This window comes from Triturus cristatus, chromosome 9, assembly GCF_964204655.1.
Source record: "Triturus cristatus chromosome 9, aTriCri1.1, whole genome shotgun sequence".
Lineage (NCBI taxonomy): Eukaryota > Metazoa > Chordata > Amphibia > Caudata > Salamandridae > Triturus > Triturus cristatus.
Genome location: NC_140592.1, coordinates 562741772 through 562763384, shown reverse-complemented (window position 1 = coordinate 562763384; position 21613 = coordinate 562741772). Strand labels below are relative to the sequence as shown.

Genomic DNA, 21613 nt, shown 5'->3' with positions numbered 1-21613 from the left:
CTATCATTCCTGTGTGAACAATGATGCTTTATTTGTAAAAAGTTTTTCTAAAAATGTTATCTTGTGTATGTGTGTTTTTTTTTTTTTTTTACAGGTTATGACGCTGAAGTACAGCTGGTTGTCGTGCTACAGCAAATCCTAGAAGCTCAAGATGCAGCGACCAACGTACTGCATAATTCGGTTCTTGCAGGTAAATAAAATGGATCCTGATGCAAACGACTTGTAAGCATCAACCCTGACTGTCCAAAACCCATAGAGGTCCTATAGGAGGGGTCCTTGGTGAGCGGGTCAAGTCCTTGTATTAACCTATAAAATGTGACTGTTATTTCAATTTTTTCTTCATAGTTCCCCTAGAGGCATACAAGGACAGCATACCGCCACAAAAGGTAGAAACATGAGCCAAAGAGGGGTCAAAAGTGAGGTACAAAAAACAGGACGTTTACAATGCCTAAAGGCAGTCCTGCTACAAAGAAAGGGGCGCTGAAAAGAAACAAATTAGGTGTACTTTTTTTTTTACAAAATGCAGAGTCAAAAGAACCCCAATGTATTTTTCTCTCAAACAGCTTGTTCTATAGTAAGGGGTATAAAATGTGATGTAGAAGTTAGGCAGGAGGGGTGGGCTTGGGACTGTAAACAGTTGTATGGGCTCCTTTTATTTATTTTTCTAACATACATTTTTTTATGTTTACATCTTAGAGCCATCACAAAAGATCTCTGGAGAAGTCCCACAAAGGGCTAAGAGGACGTCTACGCATCTAAAGAACATCACCCAGACCCATCAAAATGCCCAGACGACAACAACCGGCGAGAGTTTCACTGTGCGTTAGGACATACCCAGGCGTTGGCTCTGCAAAAAACTGTTATACACTTGGTACGGACATTAACCTATACACCACTTTACAAGTAAAGCCTACAACCAGTACATTGAACACTTCTACAGAAACTCCATTTCTGCCTAGGGCTGGAGCCCACAAAGGGTACTCACTTTCAGCCGCAAACACACAACAGCAGGGGTTGTGTAAAACTATTGAAGGGGATTTCAAGAGATCACTGACAGAATATCAATGCTGAAAATATCGATCTGACAAAATATCAAGGTCCAAATATCGAATACAAAAATATCGAATTCCTATCTTCAAACAGGTAAGTACAAAAATATCGAATTACAAATATCGTTGTAAAGATATAGTTAGTCAAAATAACAATTTTTTTTAAATGTCTTAAAAGTAATTTAAAATTAATAAATATAATTAACTAAAACATACTTAAAAATACTTAAATAACCTTAAAATTAATAATTAGGTGCCAATTCCGATCCTGTAAAAGCCGGGTACGAATGGTCGTACGGAGCGTATTCTCCGTCCGACTCGTCCCCGGGTAAAACTCCTTACAAACCCGCAAGTACGATTCGTACAGAAATACAATTTCCGTACGAGTCGTACAAAAGACCTACCGACAAAAAAATACCCACAATTCCGATCCGGGACACCGCGTACGTGACGTCCGGTCGGAGTCAGGCAGTGTTTTACGAACCAGCAAGTACGATCCGTGCCTACGTCACTCCGCACGGATAATATTTTACGGCAGCTAAAAACTCCGGGAAATTGAGGACGACGCGAACAAGGAGCACCGGTACGCGACGGACAGCAATGGACCCCATCCTACGTGTCATCCCGGCCCTCATAGCCTACGAACTTGTGTACAGAAACTGCCGCAGAAGGTCAGAACAACCGCCAGGGGCAAAGGGGGGGGGCAAGGGGCAGGAAACATAACCCACACCCCACAAAAAACAAATATATCCTGCACATTAATTACCTCCATGGTCTAGTCACTTCGGGGGGCGTGTCCACCAATCCCACGTCCCGCCACAACGGAAGTGGATGTGGACGCATACCCGTCACCACCACAATGGTGGTACGGGACATACCCACGCATCTCAGAGCGTGGGTATGGTCCGTACCATCATTTCAGTGGTGATGTAGGGGTACGTGTGTACGGATCGTACCCACGCCCCCCAGAGCGTGGGTACAGTCCGTACACGCGTACCCCTACATCACCACTACAATGGTGGTACAGACCGTACCCACGCCCCCAGAGCGTGGGTACGGTTCGTACACACGTACCCCTACATCACCCCTGCAATGGTGGTACGGACCGTACCCATGCCCCCAGAGCGTGGGTACGGTCCGTACCACCATTGCAGTGGTGATGTAGGGGTACGCATGTACGGACCGTACCCACGCCCCCAGAGCATGGGTACGGTCCATACACGCGTACCCCTACATCACCACTACAATGGTGGTACAGACCGTACCCACGCCCCCCAGAGCGTGTGGGTACGGTCCGTACACACGTACCCCTACATCACCACTACATTGGTGGTACGGACCGTACCCACACCCCCCAGAGCGTGGGTACGGTCCGTACCACCATTGCAGTGGTGATGTAGGGGTACGCGTGTACGGACCGTACCCACGCTCTGGGGGGCGTGGGCACAGTCTGTACCACCATTGCAGTGGTGATGTAGGGGTACGCGTGTACGGACCGTACCCACGCCCCCCAGAGCGTGAGTACGGCCCGTACATGCGTGAGTACGGCCCCTATCACAATGGCCTACAGTAACACAACTATAGTGATAGGGGCCGTACTCACGCGTGTACAGCCCGTACACACGTGAGTACGGCCCCTATCACTATGGCCTACGGTAACACAACTATAGTGATAGGGGCCGTACTCACGCATGTACGGCCTGTTCACACGTGAGTACGGCCCGTACACACGGCCTCAGAGCGTGTGTACTGCGTTTCACAGCTTACACTGGTGATAGGAGGCGCACACGAAGGGAATGGAGGTGTCAGACTCGCACAAGGCTGTACATCAAGTCATTGTCAGTGCAGTCCTTCATGTGCAGGGCCTAGGTGTGTCAGGCAGTGATGTGGCTCATGTCTCCTCATGTTGTGGTACAATAGATGTGTGATGAGCTGTTTACACATGTCATGTGTGATGGGGCACTACGTGGCACACTTTTCCTTCACACTGTGCACATGTGTGCATGTAGTACAAACGTGTCAAGCACTGCATCAGTGGTATGCCACAGTCACCAACTCCCGCAACTGTCCCCTGATGGCAGGTACACGGATAATTTCACCTGACATGTGACTACCAGCGTGCCACGATGTGACTATGTCATGTGTTTGTCATGTGGTCCCATGAGCTTGCAGTTGGTGTTCCGTCAACTCCATCTGCTGTTGCAGCATCCAAGATGTGTCTGTGTGCATATGTGCATGGCACACAATTACGCACACCATGCCACATGTGCAATACCACGTGACATGTGTCTGCATGCATCAAACATGGTATTGCGACCTGAGGACATATCTGCGTTGTCTCAATGTGTGGGTTATCAGCATTTGACCCCTTCATGGAAAGGTGTGTGATCTGCCCTTTTTAAATGACATCTGACCTGTGCGTCTAGCTTCCCGCCTGCTGTCTGTATGAGATTACATCCTTCAAATGCAGATATGTGGATGTCTGTCACTCCTGTAATGTGTCTGGCTGTTCACTTACACTGGCACACAGCTCGTTTCATGGCATGTCATGTCGACTTTGCAAATAAACTATTGTAGCTGGCTCTTCGTAGGAGTATCACCTTGCTGGCATACGTGTGCTGGATGTATTGCACAGACCAGACTCTGTTTTTAGCAGATGTGTATTAGCTGTTGAACATGTGCTCATTTACTTGACATTGTTGTTGCGATGTACTCGCTCATCGTTATTCCTTCCAAATCTCTGCAGGGCACCACCTCTCCCCCGACCAATGCCAGACCTGGGTGCCATGCGTGAACATGACTGCATCCGAAGATACCGCTTCTCGCAAGAGTTGATTGAGCGCTTGACCACCCGGCTGGAACCACACCTCCAACCGCGACACAGGTATCCTACTGCTCTGACCCCCAAGATGAAGGTGATGGCAGCCCTACATTTTTTTGCCACCGGTACCTTTCAAATCACCATAGCTGATATCGGTGGCATGTCCCAGACAATGTTCAGCCGTGTAATGCATTATGTTTTAGAAGCCATGTTGGAGCACCTGGATGAATTCATCCATTTTCCCACTTGTGAGCAGTTGACAGGTGTCAAGGGTGAGTTCTATGCCCTGGGAGGGATGCCTCATGTAATTGGGGCCATTGATGGGACACATGTGGCTTTGGTACCACCAGTCACAGGAGGTAGCCTTTCGGAACCGCAAACATTATCACTCTATTAATGCCCTTGTGGTGTGTCTACCTAACATGTGGATTTGCCATGTCTGTGCCCGTTTTCCAGGGTCAGCACACGATGCCTACATCATGAGGCGTAGCAGGGTGCCAGAAATGATGCTGCGGCTGCACGACGAACGAGCATGTCTTGTTGGTGGGTATACTCTGTTTGTTCTCTGTTTAGCGGTATCTTTGTATCTTACGGCATCTCCTGACCCACTTCTTCACATGATGTTTCCATGTAGGGGACTCTGGCTATCCCAACATGCCATGGCTGATGACGCCTCTTCGCAATCCCAGAACAGCCGCAGAACACCGTTACAACGACGCCCATGGGCAGACCAGGCGCGTGATTGAGAGGACGTTTGGACTCCTGAAGAGCAGATTCTGGTGCCTCCACAAGACCGGCGGGTCCCTCCCATATGCCCCGGTGAAGGTCTGCAAAATCTTCCTTGTGTGCTGCAGGCTGCACAACATGGCAGTGGAGAAGGCAGTATCACAACACTGAAACAACCTGGGTCTAGGGCTGAGTAAAGAAAGTACACAAATTAGCCAAGGTGAACCCCAATAAAAAAGTGACAACTCTATAAGAGAGCCTCTCCTGAAACAGAACCCATCAATCACTTAAGGTGGTTATTTGTTGTTATCATCTGGGTCTGCATGCTCCAACCTGCTGGACCAGTTCATAAAGCAGTGATCCGGTCGCTAGCATGGAAGAAGCACCAAAGGAGGATAGTCACCTGATCCCTTACGGGTATTGTCTGGGATGAAATCCTACCCAAGGAGCAATACGGGAGATCCTAAAATCAGCAGTAAAAATAATAAAGTGAATTTAAAAATGGCTAAGGATGCTCAAAAAAAAAAACCTTTATTGGTAGAGGATCCTTGTCAAGATTAAGAAGCAAAATGGCAATATGGCATAAATAATTTTGTCATTATGCTATTGTCCATAGCATGATCGGTCAACATGTTTCTGCCCACAAAAGATCAAAAAGTATCAGGGCATTCGTCAGGACCTAGATTACTGCTGTGGTTAAGTGTGAAAACGTGTCAACAAAATATTCAAAAGGGGTGTATGAATAAACTAATCCTACCGCACCGGTCAGGTCAGGAACAATCAAAACCGGATACCTGTGGAAGAAAGTGAAAAAATACAATGGCCGATTGTGTACAAACATAGTCAGGGGTCATTAGTCCTAAATGACCTAAATCATACATATATTAATGATGAATGGCATCCAATATAGTAAATTGAATTGCACTTACCCATAACAAGTGGGCACTGCCCTCACCTCAACCTGGTCTCAACTCAGGGAAAGGGGCCCCGCTCTAAACATAAAAACAGATAGGAGAGAAAACAGGTAACAACTGGCCATACCTGAAAAAACTCTCCTCTTGAAGGCATGGTGTAAAAACTGAGAAACACCCATACAGTGCAATGGATGGCAGAGAATGGTCAGTCCAAATGTTAGCAAGATAGGAAATTGAAAGTGCCTAGTGAAAACGGTGTATGTGTTTAATACCGTTCCCATTGTTGAGGTGTTGCTAGGCAAGTGGAAATACCACATGGAAAAGTATCCTAAAGAGACTAGCCTCTTAACTAATTATACAGGTCTTTACAAGTAAAAAGTAAGACCAGACTTGAGTGATGTAAATAGGACAAGTGATCTCTCTGCGGTATCAAGTGTGTGAGACCAACGAGACACTTAAGTCAAACAACTAGAGTGACAGGATACGAAATACCCAGTAAGTACGCACCAAAGTTCACAAAGTTACACATATTCAAAGTCTAAGCTCACCTGTCCGTCGGTACCCCGGGGCGGTCTTTGAATCAAGACCGGAGGTATCTGCGGACGAGCGAGCACTGTCTTATATCCCTCTTTCTCTGTAGTCGATACAGGTGTGGTGGACCAGTTTAGGTGGCCACAGCAATGCCTGTTCTCCGAAGCAATACACATGCGCAGAGACAGGAACGCTAATCTGTAGTCCCTCACCCGCATGTGCAGTCTCTGTAAGCCAATCTAAAGAGTGAAGTACCCGCTAACATTAGTATTGTGGATGTAATATTACTATAAGTACTTCACACTTTAGATTGACACACTTGATAACGCAGAGAGATCACTTGTCCTATTTACATCACTCAAGTCTGGTCTTACTTTTTACTTGTAAAGACCTGTATAATTAGTTAAGAGGCTAGTCTCTTTAGGATACTTTTCCATGTGGTATTTCCACTTGCCTAGCAACACCTCAACAATGGGAACGGTATTAAACACATACACCGTTTTCACTAGGCACTTTCAATTTCCTATCTTGCTAACATTTGGACTGACCATTCTCTGCCATCCATTGCACTGTATGGGTGTTTCTCAGTTTTTACACCATGCCTTCAAGAGGAGAGTTTTTTCAGGTATGGCCAGTTGTTACCTGTTTTCTCTCCTATCTGTTTTTATGTTTAGAGCGGGGCCCCTTTCCCTGAGTTGAGACCAGGTTGAGGTGAGGGCAGTGCCCACTTGTTATGGGTAAGTGCAATTCAATTTACTATATTGGATGCCATTCATCATTAATATATGTATGATTTAGGTCATTTAGGACTAATGACCCCTGACTATGTTTGTACACAATCGGCCATTGTATTTTTTCACTTTCTTCCACAGGTATCCGGTTTTGATTGTTCCTGACCTGACCGGTGCGGTAGGATTAGTTTATTCATACACCCCTTTTGAATATTTTGTTGACACGTTTTCACACTTAACCACAGCAGTAATCTAGGTCCTGACGAATGCCCTGATACTTTTTGATCTTTTGTGGGCAGAAACATGTTGACCGATCATGCTATGGACAATAGCATAATGACAAAATTATTTATGCCATATTGCCATTTTGCTTCTTAATCTTGACAAGGATCCTCTACCAATAAAGGTTTTTTTTGAGCATCCTTAGCCATTTTTAAATTCACTTTATTATTTTTACTGCTGATTTTAGGATCTCCCGTATTGCTCCTTGGGTAGGATTTCATCCCAGACAATACCCGTAAGGGATCAGGTGACTATCCTCCTTTGGTGCTTCTTCCATGCTAGCGACCGGATCACTGCTTTATGAACTGGTCCAGCAGGTTGGAGCATGCAGACCCAGATGATAACAACAAATAACCACCTTAAGTGATTGATGGGTTCTGTTTCAGGAGAGGCTCTCTTATAGAGTTGTCACTTTTTTATTGGGGTTCACCTTGGCTAATTTGTGTACTTTCTTTACTCAGCCCTAGACCCAGGTTGTTTCAGTGTTGTGATATTGTTCTTCAGGGGAATTACAACCTGCTGGTCTACAATTTTGTACTTAAAAGATTTTTCCCTTAGACCTCCACCCACAATTTTTTTTGTGTTATTAGTGGAGAAGGCAGTGCCACTCATCCTGGATCCTGATGAGCAAGAACATCCATCCGTGGAGGATGAAGGGCTTGGGCACGAGGAAAATGAGGAGGAGGAGGAGGACATCCGGAGTCAGCTCATCCGCAACTTCTTCTCATAATGGTGAGTCCCTGTGTCTGAGTGTGCACGCTTTGAGCCTTGTGTGGCATGTGTTTCAATGTGTGTGTCCAGCTGACTGTGTGCTAAGCGACTTGGAGGTGTGTTCTGATGTGTCATTCAAGTGATGATGTCATTCCACACATTTTAGCATGGACACTAATTTTGTTAAATTAGCATGGTGACAACATAATTCCTGTCGAGTACATGGCCATGTCTGCCGATAACTAGCTCTTTGCTGACTTGTGGTGTGTCTGTCATCCACAGTTTCTTGCGCATGTCGTCTGCTCGTGTCTTCGTTGGCCTCCAGCTATTCCTCATGAGTATTGCAACGTGTGCTGAATCAGCGTTTCATGCACGGACATGGTGAAAAGTCATTTTGGGTAAGGAGTGCAGCAAGGCATTTTGTGTGTGGTACGTGTTTGGTTTATGTTGGGACTGCTCCTGTGCATGTTGTGTTACCATGCATACCTGTCGACTCACCATGGGGCACATGACATGTGGCATGGCTCCCATGACTTGATATTCACCCTTCCTGACAGTCATCTGTAATGTTTTGTGGAATGTGATGAAGGCATCAATGTGTGTAAAACGTCCCTGAGGAACATACAGGATGCTGATGGTGGACATAGCGTGGGACATCCCCATAAGAGGCTCAATGGCGAATTGCAGACTCTCCGTGTGGAGCAAGGGGTATTTGGCTCACACACTTCACTTGTGTGCCAGCTCAGTAGGATTTTACACATCTGTGTGTTGCAGGGGGTGTCCAGTGTAGGTCCCACATGGTCAGAGGAATGACCTGTGAGTCTGTTCAAAAGGATGCATTTCCCTTAGTGTGAGCCTGAGTAATAAAGGTGTTCCTCACACTCCAAGGTGCCTCATCTCTGTCACTGCTGGTCTCTTGCCACTTTGCATGCGGCATCTCTTGCATAGTTGTGAAAGATTGTGCAGAGGAGTCCATGTGTGGTTTAGCAACATGCATGCAGTTCATCATGGATTATGATCCCTATTGTGCATGAAGTCCATGGTTGTGTATGTATTTTGGCATGTTGGTCCACACAATGGGCCATCAACACCTGCTGAGGGTGTGTCTCCTGTGCGCAGCTCTGCCTTCAGTTCCCTGATCCGGTGTCATTCATCTTTGGTGTTTGTGCATGCATTGTCTCTGGGTGTGCCATGTAAAACCGGACACTCCTTCCTTTACACACGCCTGTTGCAGTTGTCCTTCAGACATCCTAGTCTTTGTGTGCAAATTGTGGAATATTTACAAGGACATGCCGCCTGCTGCTGCGGACCCTGCAGCAAGGGCCCACAGAGTATCCTGATTTGGCAACACACACGCCTCAAAGATGCTCCTCCCTTCCTCCCTCCACCCATTCATTTGGCTGTTCTCAGCTTGTCTATGCCACAGTTGGCGCCACGCGGTGGCAAAGGCTGGACCATCAGCACATGCAACGTGCACATTGCACGACCCTCATGTCCTTGCATGACACACATCACACTACAGTCTGATGTAGCAGCCACACTCCAAGCAATGTCCATCCGCAAATCTACCGCATGCTGTCAGACATACCCTAAGCGCACACACGACACCTTTGCATGCTGAGTGTGCTACTCCAACTGCCTACACAGTGCTGCCATGCCTTCCAGGCCCTGTCACACCAACCAGGTCATGTCCCTCCTACTCCCCACCGGCTCTGTACCCCAGCAAGGCCATGGGAGTGGGACTCAAGGCTTCTGCATGTAGTATGGTGTCGTCGTCTGGCACATGGCACAGGTATCATCTCTCAGCGTGTCAATCTACATTGTGTCCAGGACCCCCCTCTCCACCATCACATGCACACAGCACCTCATCAGCTGGTATGCCATTGACAGACAAGTGCTCCTCACCCTCACCAAAGACGCAGACATTGCCAGTTCCATTATTTCTGAATGCATGAGATCCATTGATGAATGGCTGTACATGAGCCACCTGAGGCTGGACTTGTACAGGACTGAGGTGATCATCTGAGGATTGTCCCCTTACAGCTGGGTCAAGTGCTTGTGTCCCACCCGCAAGAGCCCGTCCCCGGCACCCAGTGGCCACACACACAAGATGGTGTGCATCATGTATTGCTCGCACACATTTGCCATGTCAGTCCACAGCATCTGTACCTCATGCTGCAACGGCCTCTGCATTATGCACATGATCCACAGATAGATCCACTCCAAGGAAAGACAGACCATCCCCCATGTCCACGACAACATCCGTGTCAAATACTGGCCTGCCCTCTATGGAGCACGTACATCCAAACTCCCGGGAAATCATCAACATCCTGCGCCCCAGCCACATCACCGTCCACCATAGCTAGCTGCATTGGATCACTGTCTGCTGCAGGATGACCTCAACACTCCCCACCCACACTCAGGATGCAGTCCACAACCCCGACACAAAACCAACCTTGTACGTCTAGTCATACGAGACCCCGTTGGGCCATCTCCGTGCATCCAACCTTGCCCTGGCCACCATTCTTCACATCCACTGTACTCCAGCATGCAGGACATAGTTCTCCCACCTGCCAACACATACCTGGGACTCCCTCCCCGGGAACCTCCACATGAGCCATGACCTCTACGCCTTAATGATAATCTTCCAAATAGGTCTGTCCGCTCAGTTTTGCAAGCCCCCCCTCAGCAGCTTGTGGCCATCACAGGTGAGTGTTCTGCTCCATGCCTGCTTTGAATGATACCTTGTGACCCATGTGTGTCCTGTACCAGGCTCAGATCCCAGGGTATGGATGGCTGGAGTTAGATTAACACTCAGGCATAGTTTGACATTTACACACACGTATGTTGTGGAATTAAGCAACATGACAGCAACGTCTCATGAACCAAATAATATTTTTATTTGCGATGGGGTACGGGTTTTGGTAGGTGAAATTAGGTGCTCTACCGGGGGAATAGAATCCAAAGTTCACAGGGGGAGATGGTATCCTTGGCATTGGAAGTCATCAGAGTCCAGAGCACAGTGTTGGTCATCATTGGTCAGACTGTGACCAGCAAGTCCATGTGGCAGAGAATGTCATTGGATGAGGTGCTGCTGTTGCGCCAGAGGGCCAGGTGCCAGGCCAGGTCACCTGGGAGATGTTGATGGTCCGCTGACTCTCACGCTCTTTTCCGTGGACGACCCACCTTCCTCTGGGGACCCTCAGATGCAGGCCTTGACGATGTTTGGGACGCTCCGTCGGATGAATCCTCCTCCTCCCTCCCTGTGGCTGGTGCTGGTCTGCGCCTGCTGTCACAGGGAGGGTTGCCCATGTTGTCGGCAATCCGACGGAGTGAATGGCTCATGTCCCTTTGCACCGCCAGGAGCTCAGCCTGTCTTGCCTTGGTGTTGTTGTTGACTGGCATGTTGCTTGGCCTGCATGTTCTTGATCTCGTTGAGGGTCCCCTGCATCTCTGTGAGTCTTGACACTACCTGGCTGATGCCCCTGGTGTCACGCCGGTATGTGTCCATGATGTGGTGTATGTGGAACATACCGGTTCCCTCAGCTGGCTGGTCAGGCTCACGCCTCCGCCTGCCTCCACTCCCACCACCCCTGCCCACTTGAGCCTGGCCTGCCGTTGTGGGCACATCGGGTCTACGGGACCCCTGAGGGATGGCATTTGCAGGGTTGCCTGCCTCCTCCTGGGTGCCCGTAGAACCTTGTCCCTCCTGGTCAGACTGGCTCTGTTGTTCAGTGCGAGCAGGGCTCCTGGGTGTCTCCTGGGATGTGGCAGCAATGGGGGTGGTGGTTGGCACAGATGTACCTGACGCAGGTGCTGCAGGGGCTTGGGCACAAGAGGGGCCATGTTGGTCGGGGTCATCCATGGAGTGGTGAGAGTCGTCGCTGCCGGTGGGGTCATCTTCATGCCGAGCCGGGGACTGTGATCTTGTGTCACATGTCCATTGTGAGAGTGTGTAAATCCGTTGCCTGCCCCGGGGGTGTGTGCTTGTGTAAGGGGGGTGTGCGTGACCGGGACATCCATGTTTCATACATATTCAAGTTGTCACAGTTCCTCCAGGTAGTTGGATGTGCCTAGCATTCCTCTCAATGTCCACTTGGGGATGGGTATGTTGCGGGGGACAGATTGATATGTTCTCCTGAGTGTTTGACCTTTAGAATTCTGGCTAGGATGCTTATTTGGCTATGGATTGGTCTTGTGTCACATGTCCATTGTGAGAGTGTGTAAATCCGTTGCCTGCCCCGGGGGGGTGTGCTTGTGTAAGGGGGGTGTGCGTGACCGGGACTACTGTTGGGTGTAGTGTGAGTTGGCATTGGGTCTCCCAGGTGATGTGTCTGTCCCCTCAAGGTGAATGCTGGCATGACAGTGAGTGTGAGTTCCTGTGCTAGTTACCTGTGCTTGTGGAGTTGGTGTTTGAGTGTAAAGTGGTCCCAGGAAGGCCTTGTGCTGCATACAGCAGGGCCAAGTGTCAGCGACCTTGTCAGTACTTTGCCAGTCCCTGTGCATTGTGCATGGGTATGTACCTATGCCACATGGGCTGAATGCATTGGTGTCTGCTTCTCATTTTCACAATGTGTTGTGTGAGGCCCACCCTCCCAGCCTCCCGGACATCCAGTCTTGGGTTTGTGGTTGGTGTAGCCTGGGACATGGCATTGGCTTGATTTGTGAATGGTGCATGGAGACGTTGGTGGCATGAGCGTGGTTTTTGAGTGTGGTTGTGTGCGGTGAGTGCTTGGGGGAAGTTGCGCACATTTGGTGTATTTGTGGTGTGGATCCCATTGGCCACATGTTACGTAAGTTGTTTGTGTATTCACCAGGCTCTGCGACTCCTTCAACTCCGTGTACTCCCACCGGCGGAAGCAGGGCCATCACCTTCTCCTCCCAGGGATGGTAGTGTACGGGTCTGCGGGGCAGCCCGCCTCCAGTGATGTTACTCTGGGCGTATTCCTCATTCATCTTCCTCTTGACTGCCCTGCGCAGATAGTACCACCTGGCTTGGCATTCATGCCTGGTCCTTCGGATGGGCGCAACAGCATTCACCTTATCGACGATCCTCTGCCACAGGCTGGTTTTTTGGGCTATGCTGGTCTGTCTGACCAATGTTCCAAACAGCTGTGGCTCGACTCTGATGACTTCGTTGACAAGGAGCTCCAGCTCCGCCCTTGTGAACTTTGGATTCTTGTCTGTGGGCATGGTGTGGGGTGTGGGTGTGGATGGTTGTGGGTGTGTGGGTGTGAATGTGATGGTGTGTGTGTGAATGTGAGTGGGGGTGTTTGTGAAGGAGGTTGTGTGAAGGTGTGTGAGTTAAGGTGTAGTTAAGGGGTCAGTAAGGTGCAGTTGTTTGTGTGTGGGGTCTGGCAGCAGTGGGTCTGTTGCAAAGGCTCATGGGTTGTGTGTGTGGGCCCTTTTTATTGGTCCATTTTTGGGTGTGGCTGTGTTTGAATTTTGGTGGGTGTGTTATAAGAGGTGGTTGTGAGTTTGGGCCTCTGTTTGCCTGTTTGGATGTGCCAGGTCAGTCTTTGAGATGTATTTTGTCATGTAGACGTGTTTTGTGGTGTTGTGCGAGTCGAATTGACCCTCCTTGTGCTGTTTTACAGTGCCCTGGTTCTGTACGAGTATTTTTCGTACATACGCGATGCTGGGTGAGGGTGCTGGGGTACGGGGTTGGGGTGCTGCGCGTACATGCGGTGGGGGTATGGCGCGTACAGGTGCAGGCCTGGGGCGGTGGGGGTACGGCGCGTACAGGTGCGGCCCTGGGGCGGTGGGGGTACAGCGCGTACAGGTGCGGCCCTGGGGTACCCGTGTACATGGGGGGTACGGCGCGTTCATGCGGGGGTACGGCGCGTACAGGTGCGGGCCTGGGGTGGTGGGGGTACGGCGCGTACAGGTGCGGGCCTGGGGCGGCGGGGGTATGGCGCGTACAGGTGCGGGCCTGGGGTACCCGCGTACATCGGGGGAGGGTACGGCGCGTACATGCGGGGGTACGGCACATACATGCGGGGATACGGCGCATACAGGTGCGGGCCTGGAGTATCCGCGTACATGGTGTGGTGGTACGGCGTGTACATGCGGGGGTACGGCGCGTACTGGGGGGGTACGGCGCGTACACGTGCGGGCCTGGGGTACAGTGCAGACAGTTGGGTGTACGGTGCTAACATATTGGGGGTGGGGGAGCTGTACGGCTCGTACACGGGCACAAGTTTACCCGTGTACATGTGGGCTACTGCGTTGGCTTCGTACGGGGCCTTTTACATGCGGTTGTGTATTCGGACGGGCGGTACGAATCGTACTTGCGCGTTCGGACTTTTGTTTTACGATTTGCACGTAAAAATGTCCGGCTCCCTCTCGTACACTTTTCACGAGGCCATTCGGATGTAAAAAATTCCGACTCCCTCTCGTAGACATTTCCCGACGCTATTCGTAGGTATTTTTAACGGATCGGAATCGGCACCTTAATGTAAGTAAAAAAAAATAAACATACATTTTTATTTTTTAATACATATATATATATATTAACGTAACATTAAGAAAAAATATTCAATATTTTTACCGTAGGATAACGGGAGGGTAAAATTTACTATTACCACTCCAGAGAGTGCAACAGTAGGGAAAGCGTTGGATAGCGTAGGGGTAATAATTACTATTCCCACTCCAGAGAGTGCAACAGTAGGGAAAGCGTTGGATAGCTTAGGGGTAAAAATTACTATTCCCTCTCCAGAAAGTGCAACAGTAGGGAAAACGTTAGATAGCGGGAGGGTAAAAATTACTATTCCCACTCCAGAGAGTGCAACAGTAGGGAAAGCTTTGGATAGCGTAGGGGTAACAATTACTACTCCCACTCCAGAGAGTGCAACAGTAGGGAAAGCGTTGGATAGCCTAGGGGTAACAATTACTATTCCCACTCCAGAGAGGGCAACAGTAGGGAAAGCGTTGGATAGCGTAGGGTTAAAAATTACTATTCCCACTCCAGAAAGTGCAACAGTAGGGAAAGCGTTGGATAGCGTAGGGGTAAAAATTACTATTCCCACTCCAGTGAGTGCAACAGTAGGGAAAGCGTTGGATAGCATAGGGGTGAAAATTACTATTCCCACTCCAGTGAGTGCAACAGTAGGGAAAGCGTTGGATAGCATAGGGGTAAACATTACTATTTCCACTCCAGAGAGTGCAACAGTAGGGAAAGCGTTGGATAGCGTAGGGGTAAAAATTACTATTTCCACTCCAGAGAGTGCAACAGTAGGGAAAGCGTTGCATAGCATAGGGGTAAAAATTACTATTCCCACTCCAGAGAGTGCAACAGTAGGGAAAGCATTGGATAGCGTAGGGGTAACAATTACTATTCCCACTCCAGAGAGTGCAACAGTAGGGAAAGCGTTGTATAGCGTAGGGGTAAAAATTACTATTCCCACTCCAGTGAGTGCAACAGTAGGGAAAGCGTTGGATAGCGTAGGGGTAAAAATTACTATTCCCACTCCAGTGAGTGCAACAGTAGGGAAAGCGTTGGATAGCGTAGGGGTAAACATTACTATTCCCACCCCAGAGAGTGCAACAGTAGGGAAAGCGTTGGATAGCGGGAGGGTAAAAATTACCATTCCCCCTCCAGTGAGTTCCACAGTAGGGAAAGTAATGATTTAATATATTAATAAAAATAAATTAAATATCAATATCAATAAAATATGAATTAAAACTATTTTCCAATTACATATTATTTTATAATTAATCAATTATAAATGCAAATAAATATTAATGATTGTAAAATAATTACCTATTCATAATTAAGTAATTCATTTTCAATAACAAAAATTAATTAATAAACAATATGCAATTAATAATTAACAGTAAATTAATTATCAATACACAAAAATTATGTTAATATGTAATTAATTACAATTAAATTACTTCCCACCCTATTCCCCTATAAACCCACAACCCGCTACAGAACTAAAACGCAAAATTAAATTAAAAATAATTAATAAATTCTAAAAATTAATATTTAATTTACTATAATTAAATTACTTCCCACCCTATTCGCCTATAAACCTACAACCCGCTACGGAATTAAATTACACAAATATTAAATAACATAAAATTCATTGCTTAAAAACCTTCAACCCGCTACGGAAAATAAATTAATAAAATTAACATAATTATCAATTAATCAATTAATAAAAATGAATTACCAATTAATACAAAATAATTACCAATTACAAATTAATTAACAATAAATTAGAAATCAATACCAATTAATAAAAAAAAAATACATTATTACAATTAAATTACTTCCCACCCTATTCCCCTATAAACCCACAACCCGCTACAGAACTAAAACGCAAAATTAAATTAAAAATAATTAATAAATCCAAAAAATTAATATGTAATTTACTATAATTAAATTACTTCCCACCCTATTCCCCTATAAACCCACAACCCCCTACGGAATTAAATTACGCAAATATTAAATAACATAAAATTCATTACTTAAAAAAAATGAAACGTACATTACAAAAATAATATACACTTTTAACACATATACTAACATACTAAACACTTAAAAAAATTCGATATTATTAAAAATTAGATATATTTTAATGCCTATATTTTATACTTCGATATTTTTGCAATCGATATTACTTCCCTTCAATTCGATATTTGTAACCACTATATTATGTTTATTCGATATTTTGTCCATTCTATATTTTTACTTCGATATTATGTCCATTCGATATTATTTTTTCGATATTATGTCTCGTTACCGATTTCAAGCTATATAAAAAAAGATAAGCAAATCTCCTTTCTTTAAAGAATCTGAAGAAGAAGCCGGTGGTCCCGGAGATACAAACAGTTACTTTAGATCTATCCTTAAAAAATACCGTTACACCTCAGGCAGGTCTCCATAATCCGCAGGTCTCTAAATGTTCAACATCTGAGGTGTAGATGTGCTCCCAGAGGACCATCCCCAAAACAGTCTATAATTTACAACCAGAGGCCTTGGGGCGCCAATCTTGAAAACAATCAGCCAGAGTAGGACCCCTATTCTTCATGTATAGGACTTCTCATGGGGCTGACCGGGTAGGATTTCTAAGGGGGCTCTCCAGGGTGGCAGAGAGTTCTGAAACAATGGCAGCATCTGTGCTCAGTGTAACTTGTAGTGTAGACCCTGACCAGCCACAATCACCAGTGTTCAGTACCTGCGCCTCCTACACCTTTGCAACCCTAAGCTATTACAACCAGCATTTAAGTTCCCTATATCTGATATCACCGGTTACACCTCCAGATGCGTATGATCCCACCAGCACCCTATCAAGCGCAAGTATACCATCACCTGCATCAACATACCCCAACAGTAGTATATGTTGGAGCGGATATCAGAATCAGAGTTTTGAAGCAGCATATAGAGGGGGACCATCCTCTGGAGCACCTGGGTGCTCGCATTGGGATGCAGTTTTTTTTTATCCCCCAAAGGCCTGTTCTTCAGAATGGGGCTTTTGATGGTAACCAGAGAGCTGTACTAGGTGTGCTACATAGTAATATACACCCCACCCCAAATGCCACAGCTAATGCCCCGGAATATGGGGTTTTAGACCAAAAAACAGTATTAGGGACATATATCAAAGACATACAACAGGCTGTCTGTAAGCTAAAATCCAGGCTGAACTCCTAACACCTTAAAACTGGAGAAGTGAAGGAAGTGACTCGCTTGGGGCCACCCAGGTCTCTTCAGACCGCTTCTCAGCCTTCCATACCAAATGAAAAGTTGAAAGAACAGTGGAGACTATACCAATAATTGTTTTATTCAGATGCACTCAGATTGGAGCCCCGTCTGCACAGTCTCGAAGAGTGGTACAGAGGGAACTGAAATCAACAAGCATAGAGATACATTATGTGCATTTCATACCCGGGCAAAGACACGCTACAGTGGAATTTTCCAGGCAGATGCATCTGGACAGTGAAATACAAAAAAATAGGTTTCAGTTCTCGTATCTCACACAACCTAGCACAGTCCAAGGTCGTCTCACCCTGCGCCCGCCACCAGACAAGTGGGGGAGGGCCTGTATCTAGTAAGAAAGGTATGCACTAATATGAACAGCCTATTCATTACTGGAGCAAAACCTAACATTTCAGAAACAAAACTCAACAGAGGCTTTTTCTCAGAATCAGCAAAGGATTTGTTTCGATCATGATTCAAAATGGCGCCTGACTAGAAACTGGTGCCTCGAATTCTAACTTATATAGAGCACTGCGTAAGCAATCTCGGGTCCATTCTAACAGACCCTCCTTTTAGCACGAACTAAAACATTTTCAACTATAGTGGGAAAAAACAGAATTGCGAACAATAGGAGAATATCAAATTGGGGTACAATTAGGAACATTCCATATCATCATCAGGCAGTGAAACAGCAAGGAGGGATGAATTCTCGAATATTCCTTCATCTATGTTCATCAAATCATCAACATCTTTCTCAAGCATTATATCGGCATTTGTATCATGAATTGATCATTTCTTTTTAGGTGTGAAAACAGTGGCACAATAGGAACAACAAAAAGGGAAACACTGAACGAAGATACAGCCGAGCATCAATACCACAATAAGATAAATCACCATTTCAAGGATACAGCCCCGACTGACGAAAAGGGACCAACTCTAATTCCCACTCTCCATTCCCTTAACGTTTTTAACAATAGCTAGAATGTGTTTGGTTATATTCTTTCCCATATTCTTAATCCCAACCACACACTGATCACCAACTACCGCGCATACACCACCACTTTTAGCTCAGATAAAATACACTGCATATCTAGTCTGTTCTGAATATATCCGCATACTTTCCAACTGAGTGGTGATGTCGCACAAAGCTACCACTGTTGTATTAGATAGAATTTGCAGCTTGCATCCAAATTATTCTCTTGCTTTTTCACCCCTGGCCATGGAAGTACCACCCAATATGAAAATAGGGGAAAGGTTGTATCCAAAATTGATACCATTATTGTAATTATTGACCTTTATATCGGTCACTCCCTCACAGAATTCTTCAGTTAGTGTCCTTTTAATCCATCTTATTTTAGGCTTGGCATATTTACAAGGGACGTCCAAAGGCAATACTATTTCAAGAGCTATATCATCTGTACCATTATCGACAGTGGAATAAGTCCCATTGGACTAAAAGAAAAACCCTGGGTGTGCATAAATCGGCCTCTCATAATCCACTGCAGCATACCTAGAATTCATTCCAAGTGTGCTTGGATCCTCTTATTCACTAAAGGGATTGTGTGTTTGTGCAACACTATTCCTGAACAATTTATATATAATGAAGTATCCGTACTGTTCACAATAGGACAACAAGCAGGGTAACAACCAGCCTCTCGAGGGACTGTCAATTCCTTAGAATGCCAACCTACTAATGTTACATTCTGTTCTTCCATATAAAAATTATCGCAATATGTATTATCACAACCCGGATAACCCACCCCCAGTGGCTTTCCATGGTATCGACATGGCCTCGGATAACCAAAACCAAACACTACTTTCACTTCTGTAAATTGGGGTGGTCGAATAGATGTGTAATTTACAAGTGACAATGGATATGCAGTCCACAGACTGGTGACGGATTGAGTGGGGTAACAAGCGTTCCTTTCTCCAAAAAACTTCTAATGTGTTTCCAGAAATACAATACTTGGAACTAACCCTGGGCGGAGTTCGTGTTGTCGCGCTACGGTGAGTTCCGCGAAGTGATAAAAAACCTCCGCGAGCTATGCAGAATTCTGCAAGCATCCAGAGTTGCTTGTTCCGCCCGTTCGCGATGTGTTTTTCCAGTTCGGGAACGCGTATTGTGTGTTCGGGACGCTGTTTGCGTGCTTGGGGGAAATATCTCGCAAACTTGCCCATGCAGTCGCCAATGGGCGTGGCCATCTTGTTTTTCACTTGTCTCACCTGTTCGCTATGCGTATTTCCTGTTCCGGAACAAGTATTGCGTGTTCCTGCCCGTTCGCGATGCGTATTTCCTGTTCAGGAACGCGTATTGCGTGTTTGCAACACTTTTTGCGTGCTTGGAGGGGGAATATTGCACGAACTTGCCCATGCGGTTGCAATGGACGCGGCCATCTTGTTTTTCACTTTTTTGCTATGGTTCAGGACCTGCTTTTCTATCCTACTTCTATCTTTTCAATCCTTTGTTTCTGGCAACTTGTTTTGATCTTTATTTATTATCTATCTCTCTATTTTCCTGATTTTATATTTTGAGTTTTTTCTACTTTTTGTGTTTTTTCACTACTTTTTCACTCTTTTTCTATTACTTGCTTTTTTCATTTCTTTTACTTACTTTTTGAATTCCTACCTTTTTTTTCCCACCCCCCAAGTAACAGAACCATGGCAAAGGGCAAGGCTTGTAGGCGTCACTCAAAAGGGGTGCAGGCATGGTCCTTATTTAGAGAGGCGAAGGTGGCCGCACTTGTTTTTTTTGTGCAGGGCCTCCTCCCCTTAACCCAGGCAGCAGGCGGCAGGCCTGGGTGCAGGTACGGGCTCCGAGAGCATCACCAGCGGTGGGAAAGGGTACGCCAGGCAGTGTTTTGCTGCTCTGGGTTCCGGTACACCCATTACCAGCTTACGCATCGGTGGTCCGATATCCTGGACCGGGAGCAGGACCTGCTGGACCTGCTAGGAGTTGAGGTCCCAGGGCTTGGTGAGTAGCTATTTAATATTACTACTTTGGGGCCGATTCCGATTCCGGCCGCAAAACGAACCGACTGACACGGACCCGGACCGAATACCGACCGACACGGACCAGCGCCGTACGACCCGTGCAGTACGATGCAACGCGAGTGAATTACAACCAACACGTACGACCGAGCCGGAGGGAAAATAGTGATCCGGCCGGAAAACCGACGCGATATTCACCGCCCGACACGAACCCGGAATCAACCCGACCGACCCGTACCCGCGATGTACGATTAGCGCAGTACAATGCAATGCGTGTAAAACCAGACCGACTCGCACGGAGACCAAGCCGCACGACCGACACGCACAGACAACCCGGCACACAAGCAATAGAGACCGCCGCGAACGACGCCTACCAAACACAGAAGACAGGCAGCGTGAACAAGGCGGAGAAGCCCGCACGAGACAACAGCAGCGTCCGTTTCCATCACATGAACGCCTCATACATGCCTACAAAACACAAAGGAAAAAACACAAAAAAAGGACCAAACAAGCAGTGACTAAGCCAATAAATAACCAACACAACTTAATTGGACAAAGACACACCCACAACTACAATTATATAAAGGACTCTAATCACTACCATCATCCCTTGCAAACAGGAGACACAGCTAGCAGCAAACACCAGTACACAGCAACCACAGACACACTCACAACTCACCCATCACACAACTCACACACCATCAGCACCTCATACAAAAGCACACACACATACGCACAGCAAAACCAACACCAAACCAACATCACTTGCACCCTCACACACACATCCCTCACCACCACCACCCATCACCATGCCCCCAAAGAAGAATCCAAAGTTCACAGATAGTGAGTTAGAAGTGCTGGTAGACGAGATCATCAGAGTAGAGCCACATTTGTTTGGTACATTGGTTCAAAGAACCCCCATCTCACAGAAAACAAAGATGTGGGCGAGGATTGTGGACAAGGTGAACGCACAAGCACCAACGTTGCGCACAAAGGACGATATCCAGAACAGGTGGTATGACGTGCGCAGGAGGGTCAAGAAACTCATCGAGAAAGATCACGCCTTGAGTCAGCGCACCGGCGGTGGCCCTCCTGCCAAACCAGTCTACTTCAGGACCTGGGAGGAGAAGGTGCGGGACATCCTACCACCAGAGAGC

At 46.8% G+C, this 21613-nt stretch overlaps 1 long non-coding RNA gene across 1 annotated transcript in view; it reads left to right on the top strand.

The window, feature by feature from the left end:
- Nucleotides 1–720: 720 nt before the first annotated feature.
- The window catches only part of LOC146798288 (uncharacterized), a 38458-nt gene continuing 17565 nt past the window's right edge, over nt 721–21613 (top strand). Inside the window, exon 1 of the long non-coding RNA XR_014969140.1 lies at nt 721–871. This is a non-coding gene — a long non-coding RNA (uncharacterized LOC146798288). The remainder of the gene's footprint in view (nt 872–21613) is intronic.